The 9,155-nt window shown below is 35.4% G+C and overlaps 1 non-coding gene across 1 annotated transcript; it reads right to left on the bottom strand.

The window, feature by feature from the left end:
* Window positions 1-3,692: 3,692 nt before the first annotated feature.
* Window positions 3,693-3,794, bottom strand: LOC114026129. The gene has a single exon (XR_003567094.1). It is a non-coding gene; the product is annotated as a U6 spliceosomal RNA (small nuclear RNA).
* Between the last annotated feature and the right edge of the window lie 5,361 nt (window positions 3,795-9,155).

Below are 9,155 nucleotides of genomic sequence, written 5' to 3'. Positions count from 1 at the left end.
GATAGATAGAGTATTCATTTATTAAGTAACTTATATGCCAGATACTGTGTTAAGCACTTCATAAATATGATCTCTTTGATCCTCATAACAGCTCATAACAACTGCTGTTGGTAAATGCTATAATGGGGTAGATCCCCATTTTATAATTGAGAAAATTGAAACAGGTTAAGTGATGTGTCCAGTATCACACACCAGGTAGTAAGTATTTGAGATTGGTTTTGAACTCAGGTCTTCCTAACTCCAGGCCCAGTGCTCCCTTCACTGTACTATGTAGCTGCCTCTGAGTTCTTAGGTTTTTCAAAAAGTTTTTAAACAATATTATTGTTGTACAAATTATTTTCTGGGTTCTACTCACTTCCTCTTGCATTAATTCATACAAGCCTTCTTAGGTTTCTTTGATACTGTCCATTTCATTATTTCTCATACCATGATAATATACTAGCACATTCATAGACCATAATTTGTTCAGCCACTCCCCAATTGATGTCTCTAGTTCTTTGCTGTGACAAAAAGAAATTGTATGAATATTTTTGTTTGTATTGGTTATTTTCTTTTCATTAAAATCTTCTTAGTATAGAAGTCAAGTAGTACTACTGTAGTACTACTAGGTCAAAGGGTCTGCACAGTTTAGTTATTTTTTGGCATAACTCCAAATTGTTTTCCAGAATGGTTGCATCAGCTCAAAATCTACTGTCAATGTATTAATGTGCTGATTTTCCTATGAGTCCCTCCTTGTCATTTTCCTTTTTTTTTTTATAAATGTTTCCAATCTGATGGATATGAGGTAGAAACTCAAGGTTGTTTTAATTTTCATTTCCCTAATTATTAATGGTTTGGAGCATTTTTTAATTTGTCTTCTGATAGCTTAGGTTTCTTCTTTTGAGAACTGCCTATTCCTGTGCTTTGACTATTTCTTTGTTAGGAAATGGCTCTTATTCATATATATTTAAATCAGTTTCTTATAGCTCCCACATATCAGACCATTATCAGAAAAACTTACTGCAAAGATTTTTTCCCTAGTTAATTGTTTTCCTTCTATTTTTAATTGCATTGGTTTTCTCTGCACAATATCCTTTTGATTTCACGTAGTTAAAATTGTCCATTTTATCTTCTGTGATCCTCTCTACCCTGTTGCCATATTTAGAGAATATCTGCTCTAAAAGACAAACAATAAAAAATAGCACACCTCCCCCCAAAATTTAAAGGCACATTTCTCAAGTTCTTGTTCTCCTTTCCAATTAGAAAAAGTAAAATGTTATTAGATCCCATCCCCCTCAGGTACCTCATGCTGCGTTATATGCATGAAATATAATTTTGTCATATTTATAAAGTACTTCTAACTTTTGTGAAATATATTCATCATTGGTGACTTACATGGATATCTGAAATTCCTCAATAATGTAAAGCCTTCTATTGATAATTTCAACCCCACTCTCCCTCAAATATAGTCAGAGATGCTAATAATTCACAGAAGTGGTTGATTTAAGTATTACATTCTCTCTTTGCTTTACCACCCTTTGCAATTAGTATTATAAAAAAAAGGAAATAAGCAAAAAGGAGGAGAAATGTAAGGCCCCTGATACACAAACTAGATTTATTGGTCCCAGAGTAATTTACAATCTACTGTGAATGACTGTCAAGAAAATTACAGAAACAATGGAAAGACATAGGAAGGGAGACAAAAATGGCAGAGGCAGTTAGGTGGCATAATGGATAGAGCACTGGGCCTGGAGTCAGAAAACCCTGAGTTCAATTGACCTCAGAACCTACGAGCTATGTGACTCTGGACAAGTCACTTAACCTATTGTCCTTAGTTTCCTCCATGGTAGAATGGAGATAATAACAGCACTTATCTTGCAGGGTTGTTGCTGAGGATCAAATGAGATATTTGTAAAGTACCTAGTACGGTGCCTGGCACAGAGTAGGCACTATAAATGCTTATTTTCTTTTCTGATGGTTGCTGAATTCTTGGAATATGTCATCTCCTTTGGGAAAACATTATCTACTTCATGATAGTGTGATCAAGCATGAGTTACAGTTAGTATTGCTAGATAGAGAACTGCCAAATTCTAATCCCAACTGTGCAGTTATTCACCTTGAGACCTTGTGTCAACACTCCTAAAAATCTCTCTGTACCCTCTGATTTGCTATCTCTTAAATGGGAGAAAATCATGCTGATCTCCTTGACAGGAATGCTCTGAGGGATAACAGATAAACAATTGTGGAGAGTTATATAAATGCTAAATAATGATTACAATAATAACCTTTTGTAAGAGTCAGAGATGTGAGGGATGGCTCACACTTGGATGCCTTGGCAAATGTGAAAATCAATATGGCTGCTCCTTTGGGCACATTGGTGTTCTTTAAAATAGAAAAAAAATGATCCAGTGACCATGATATTCAAAGTGGTTAGTGATCAAATAACTGTCTGAGAGAAGGTTGAAGCCGGAGTGTGCAGTGTAAAATGAAAGTGCTAGGATAATGGTACATTACTGAATGGAACAGGTATCCTACAATTGGTAAATGAAAAGGCATTATTGCCATTCTAGGTTTAATCTGTGGGACGGCAGGATGGTAAATCAAATCTCATCAAACTAAGTCACTCACAAGAGAAAGCAATGCCAGAAGGAAAGGACGATGAGGAAAAGCAGGATGAGCAGCACTGGGGTCAATAGCCCCACCTGGTACTGTTGGCCTAGTAGACACGCTGGTTGTCCCATCACACTTTTTCAGTGGGAGACCAGAGGAGCCAGCACAAAGAAGGTTTTCCTTGGGACAGTACCAAGGCAAAAGGAAGAGAGGATGGAGAAAATTGTTTTAGAGTAGGAGGGAGGGAAAAGATTGTTCTCCCTCTGCCTCAGATCCTCATGGAACTTGTGATATAAGACTCAGTTTAAACAAGCAACAGAAAATGACAAAAAAGATAAAAAAGTTGAGATGAGGGAGAGGTTTTATTTTGATGTCTTTTTTTTTAATTTGAGAAGGAGATCTTTAGGGAAAAAACATAGAAATTACTATTTTTATCCCTTGTCCCTCCCCAACCCACATCAACCTCAACCTTATCTTTCTGAATTAAAAACATATATAGATGTTGGGGTCTAAATATATTTCACAGAAGAATGAGATGGCCTGTTATTGCTGAAAGCAATAGGCTCTTTTGTTATGTAAGTTTAAAGGAAGGCCATTTGGCTACTATGGAGACATCCAAGAAAGCACAGAGCTGGAACCAGTATCAACCAGGTTAGCACTCTAGGACCACATCTGCCATCCCCCTGCCTCCTGTTGTCTCCCTTCTCCCAATCTGGGGAGGTCTCTGTGGCCTCCAAACTAGAGATGACCTTAGTTACTATAGCACTTTCCTAACTAAGGTTGGGACTAACTTCTCCTCCATAGTGAACCTGGTAGATGCAACCAGAGGGTAGTCAGAAAGCTTTTGGCATAATATTTTCTTTCTTTCTTTCTTTCTTTCTTTCTTTCTTTCTTTCTTTCTTTCTTTCTTTCTTTCTTTCTTTCTTTCTTTCTTTCTTTCTTTCTTTCTTCCTTCCTTCCTTCCTTCCTTCCTTCCTTCCTTCCTTCCTTCCTTTCTTCCTTCCTTCCTTCCTTCCTTCCTTCCTTCCTTCCTTTCTTCCTTCCTTTTCTTCCTTCCTTCCTTTGTTTTTCCTCCTTCCTTTCTTTTTTCCTCCTTTCTTTTTTCTTTTCTCTCTCTCTCCATTAATTTGTGTGTCATCCTTGTGCAAGGGTTATGATATTTTCTCTGGATCATTCCAATTTTAGCATTAACACTGCCAAAGTGAGCATTAGGCAGAGTTTTTCAAGCCTCTACAGAAGGAGATTCCTCTGTGGGGGAGGCTACTCCTTGCACTTGATAGGTCTTTACTCCAAGCTCCTTCTGGGAATCTTGGGTTCATCTTTACTCCATTCAATAGGACAGATCCTGCATCAGGGATTACAGGACACAACAGAAGTGTTTCGTAGAGTAGGGGAAGGATCCTGCTCAGTGGGGTCTGCTTGGTTTTTGGTTTTTCTTTTTTTTTTTCTTGAAGGCACCGATCATCTGGGAAATTGTAAATTTCTAACTTAGAAGAATCTGGGCATATGAGATTGAGATATAGAGGACAAAAGAAACTCAGGGCAGGAGAGAGAGGGTAGCAGGCAGGAAGGTCAAGGCAGATTGGCTAGGGCAGAGACCCCTTGTTGGATGGAGAAAGAGTAGGCTTGGGCTTAATTCTAGTGCCTTTACTCCATTATTTCCTATTTATCCTGTATAATACTCTTATGTACTTAGTTGTTTGCAAGTTCTCTACCTGATTAGATTGTGAGCTTCTCAAGGGCAGGACTAGCTTTTGTTTTTCTTTGTATTTCTAGTACTTAGTACAATAGGCACTTAATAAGTGCTTATTAATTCACTGACTGAATGACAATATGTACACCAAGCCAAAGTGATATGGTGAACCATCGGTTTTTGTTATTACGACCCCTGTGGAGGTGTAGCTTTTGTGACAACATTTTTGTTTGTTTATTTTATTTGGTTACTATGATTATTTCTCTGAAAAGGAGAAATGAGAAGAGGAAAAAAACATAGAATGTCTTTTTTTTTTTGTCAAGTTCCTCCAAGAACTGAACTGCTAATAATAGGGGTCAATAGAACTGCTCAGCCAACTAGTGACTTAGCATTTCCTGGGCAGATAACTCATTTTCCCTCTCCTCTCCTTCTCCCCCAACCCCAGTCTCTTTTTCCTTTGTAAAATGAATGACTTATATAACCTCTAAAATCATGGCCAGCCCTAAAATTCTCAAATTCTATGTCAATCATCTACTGTGTATTACTGAGGTCCTAGGGCTGGTAAAAACCTGTAGAGTTACAAAAAATATAGCAAAAATGATAACAAAGTCCTCCCATGACTCAGAACTATGGAAATTATCAGAACCCATAGATACATTTGGCTGATTTTTTAACAAACATTTAAGAAACCGTAACAATGAATAAGGAAATTTGAATAGGGAAAGGAATGGCCATTTGGAAGTCAATCTCCCAGAGGTTGTACAGTTTCTTCCTTTTGACTCTATGACCTCTTGACCTCTTTAATAAGAGCAGCCTGGATCCATGGCTAAGTATTAGATGGTAAATTCTAATGTTTCTAACTTCCTGGACAAGTCTCAGAAACTCCCAGAAGTTTAGGCTATTTACTTAAGTTAAATTCACTTATTCAATGTAGAGGGATGGCCTCTATATTTCCGTTCTTCACATATATCAAAGTTCTCTTTTTCTATTTCTATTTTGTCTTTTGGTTGGGGGGAAGATTGGGAGGTTTGGTTGGGGCAATGGAGACACAGAGCAGACATCCCTTCCAGAAATTCCTTTGCTCCTCCATCACTGCATTTCTGGGACTGAGAGGTTCTTCCTCAGTATCTTCATGCCTGCTACAGGATTATAGGATTATAGGTTTAGAGCTGGAACAGACATTAGAAACCATCAACTCCAACACGCTTACTTTACAGGCAAGGAAAGTTAGACTGTAAGTAGCTTGCCTGTGGTTACACAGCTAGAAAGTGCCTAATTTTACTCTCTATCTTTTGTTTATTTATAAATTGTTCACCTATCCATAAGTCTGGTAAGTAATATGCTTTATTTATTTATTTACTTTATAGGAGTTTTCCTCAAAGGCTGTACAGTAGGGTCCAAGCCCACTCTAGTCTCAGGCTCAGCCCTGTTTCTCTCAATTGAATTCCTTCCATATGTCACAGTCCAAAGATGGAGCTTAGTGAATGTGTTGGTAAATTTTTAAAAATAGTATTTATTTTCCCCCTCAATTACAAGTCAAGACAATTTTTAGCATTCATTTTTACAAGATTTTGAGTTCCGAATTTTTCTCCCTCCCTCCCCCCCTTCTGAAAATGGTAGGCAATTTGATGTAGGTTATACATGTGGTATCATATAAAACATATTTCCATATTAGTCATAGTTGTGAAAGAAGAAATAGATCAAAAGAAAAAAACACAAAAAAGTAAGTGAAAAAAATATGCTTTGATCTGTATTCAGAGTCCATTAGTTCTTTATCTGGATGTGGATAGTATTTTCCTTCGTGAATCCTTTGTACTTATGTTAGATCATTGTGTTGCTGAGAAGAGTTGAGTCATTCATAAGTTGATCATTGCACAATGTTGCTGATACTGTGTACCATGTTTTCCTAGTTCTACTCATTTCATTTTGTGTCTGTTAGTAGAAGTCTTTTCAGGTTTTTCTGAAATCTGCCTGTTTATTATTTCTTATTGCATGATAGTATTCCATTACATTCATATACCACAGCTTGTTCAGTCATTCTGCAATTGATGGGTATTGCCTCAATTTCCAATATTTTGCCACCATTAAATTTTTGCACATATAGGTCCTTTCCCCTTTTTTATGATCTCTTTGGGATACAGACCTAGTACTGGTGTTGCTGGATCAAAGGGTATGCACAGTTTGGTTGCCCTTTAGGCATAGTTACAAATTGCTCTCCAGAATGGTTAGATCAGTTCACAACTCCACCAACAGTGCATGAGAGTCCAAATTTTGCCACATCCTCTCCAACATTTTCCTTTTTTTTTTTATATTAGTTAATCTGATAGGTGTGAGGTGATACCTCAGAGTTGTTTTAATTTGCATTTCTCTAATCAAAAGTGATTTAGAGCACTTTTTCATATGCCTATAGATAGCTTTGATTTCTTCATCTGAAAACTACCTGTTAATATCCTTTGACCATTTGTCAATTGGGGAATAGCTTTTATTCTTATAAATTTGACTCAACTCTATATATTTAAGAAATAAGGCCCTTATCAGAGATATTTGCTGTAAAGATTGTTTCCCAGCTTTCTGCTTTCCTTCTAATCTGGTTGCATTGGTTTTGTTTGTACAAAAACTTTTTGTTTTAATATAATCAAAATTATCTGTCTTTCATTTTGTAATGCTCTCTATCTCTTGTTTGATCATGAATTCTTCCCTTCCCCATAGATCTGACAGGTAGACTATTCCTTGCTCTTCTAATTTGCTTCTGATGTCTAAATCATACACCCATTTTGACCTTATCTTGGTATATGTTGTGAGATGTTGGTCTGTAACTAGTTCATGTCCTATTGTTTTCCAGTTTTCCCAGCAGTTTTTATCAAATCTCAAAAGCTGGGGTCTTTGGGTTTATCAAACACTAGGTTACTATGGTCATTGACTACTGCGTCTTGTGTACCTAACCTACTCCACTGTTCTACCACTGTATTTCTTAGCCAGTACTAGATGATTATTGCTTTATAATATAGTTTGAGATCTGGTGTTGTGAGGCTACCTTCCTTTGTAATTTTTCCATTAATTATTTGGATATTCTTGACCTATTATTCTTCCAGATGAACTTTGTTGTTATTTTTCATAGCTCTATAAAATAATATTTTTTAGTAGTTTGATTGGTATGGCTCTGGATAAGTAAATTAATTTAGGCCAAATTGTCATTTTTATGACATTGGCTCAGCCTACCTATGAGCAACTGATATTTTTCCAATTGTTTAGATCTGACTTTATTTGTGTGAAAAGTGTTCTGTAACTGTGTTCATATGGTTCCTGGGTTTGTCTTGGCAGGTAGACTCCCAAGTATTTTATATTGTTTAGTTATTTTAAATGGAATTTCTTTTTCTATCTCTTGCTGCTGGTCTTTGTTAGAAATATAAAGAAATATTGATGAATTTTTGTGGATTTATCTTACATATTGCAACTTTACTAAAGTTGTCAATTATTTTGAGTAGTTTTTTAGTTGAGTCTCTAGAGTTCTCATATCATCTGCAAAGTGTGATAGTTTTGTTTCCTCATTAATAATGCTTGTTGATGGTTTTTAGATAGATATTGCTTATCATTTTAAGGAATGCTCCATTTATTCCTATGCTCTCTACTATTTTTAATAGGAATGGGTGCTGTATTTTGTCAAAAGCTTTTTCAACATCTATTGAGATAACCATATGATTTCTGTTGGTTTTATTATGGATATAGCCAATTATGCTAATAGTTTTCCTAATATTGAACCAACCCTGCATTCCTGGTATAAATCCCACCTGGTCATAGCGTATAATCTTTGTGATATTGCTGTAATCACCTTGCTAGTACTTTGTCTAAAATTTCTGCATCAATATTCATTAGGGAAATTGGTCTATAATTTTCTTTCTCTATTTTAGTTTTTTCTGGTTTAGGTATTAGCACCATCTTTGTCTTTGGGACTTTGGTAGGGTTCTTTGTTCACCTATTTTTCCAAATAGTATATATAATATTGGAATTAATTATTCTTTGAATGTTTGTTAGAATTAATTCACAAATCCATCTTGCCCTGGGGATTTTTTCTTAGGGAGATCATTTAATGGCTTGTTCAATTTCTTTTTCTAAGATGGGGTTATGTAGGTATTCTATTTCCTGATCTGTTAATTTAGGGAATTTATATTTTTGTAAACATTCATTGCTTTTGCTCTGACTGTCAGATTTATTGGCATGTAATTGGGCAAAATATTTCCTCATGATTGCTTTAATTCCTTCATCATTGGTAGTGATTTTGTCCTTTTCATTTTTGATATTAGATATTGGTTTTCTTCTTTCTTTTTTTTTAAATAAAATTAACCAATGGCTTCTCTGTCTTATTGTTTTCCCCCCATAAAACCAGCTCCTAGATTTATTTATTAGCTCGATAGTTTTTTTTAAAACTTTCAGTCTTATTAATCTCACCTTTTATTTTCAAGATTTCCAATTTGATGTTCAACTGGGTATTTTTGATTTGTTCTTTTGCTAGTTTTTTTTTTTTAGCTGCATGCCCAACTCATTGATCTATTCTTTTTCTATTTTGTTAATGTAAGAATTTAGAGAAATAATATTTTCTCTAAGTACTGCTTTGGCTCCATCCCATAAATTTTGATATGTTGTCTCATTGTTGTTCTCTTTAATGAAATTATTGATCTTTTCTATGATTTGTTCTTTGACTCATTTATTCTTTTGGATTAGATTACTTAGTTTCAAATTAACTTTTAATCTTTCTTTCCATTGCCCTTTGTTTTTATTGCCTTATGATCTGAAAAGAATATATTTAATGTTTATTCCTTTCTACATTTGATTTTGAAGTTTTTATACCCTAATACATGGCCAATTTTTGTGTAGG

This window comes from Vombatus ursinus, unplaced genomic scaffold (genome assembly GCF_900497805.2).
Source record: "Vombatus ursinus unplaced genomic scaffold, bare-nosed wombat genome assembly UNPS02014832.1, whole genome shotgun sequence".
NCBI classification, from domain to species: Eukaryota; Metazoa; Chordata; class Mammalia; order Diprotodontia; family Vombatidae; genus Vombatus; species Vombatus ursinus.
Note: the sequence above shows the minus strand (reverse complement) of the source record. Positions and strands in the feature narration are given on the sequence as shown.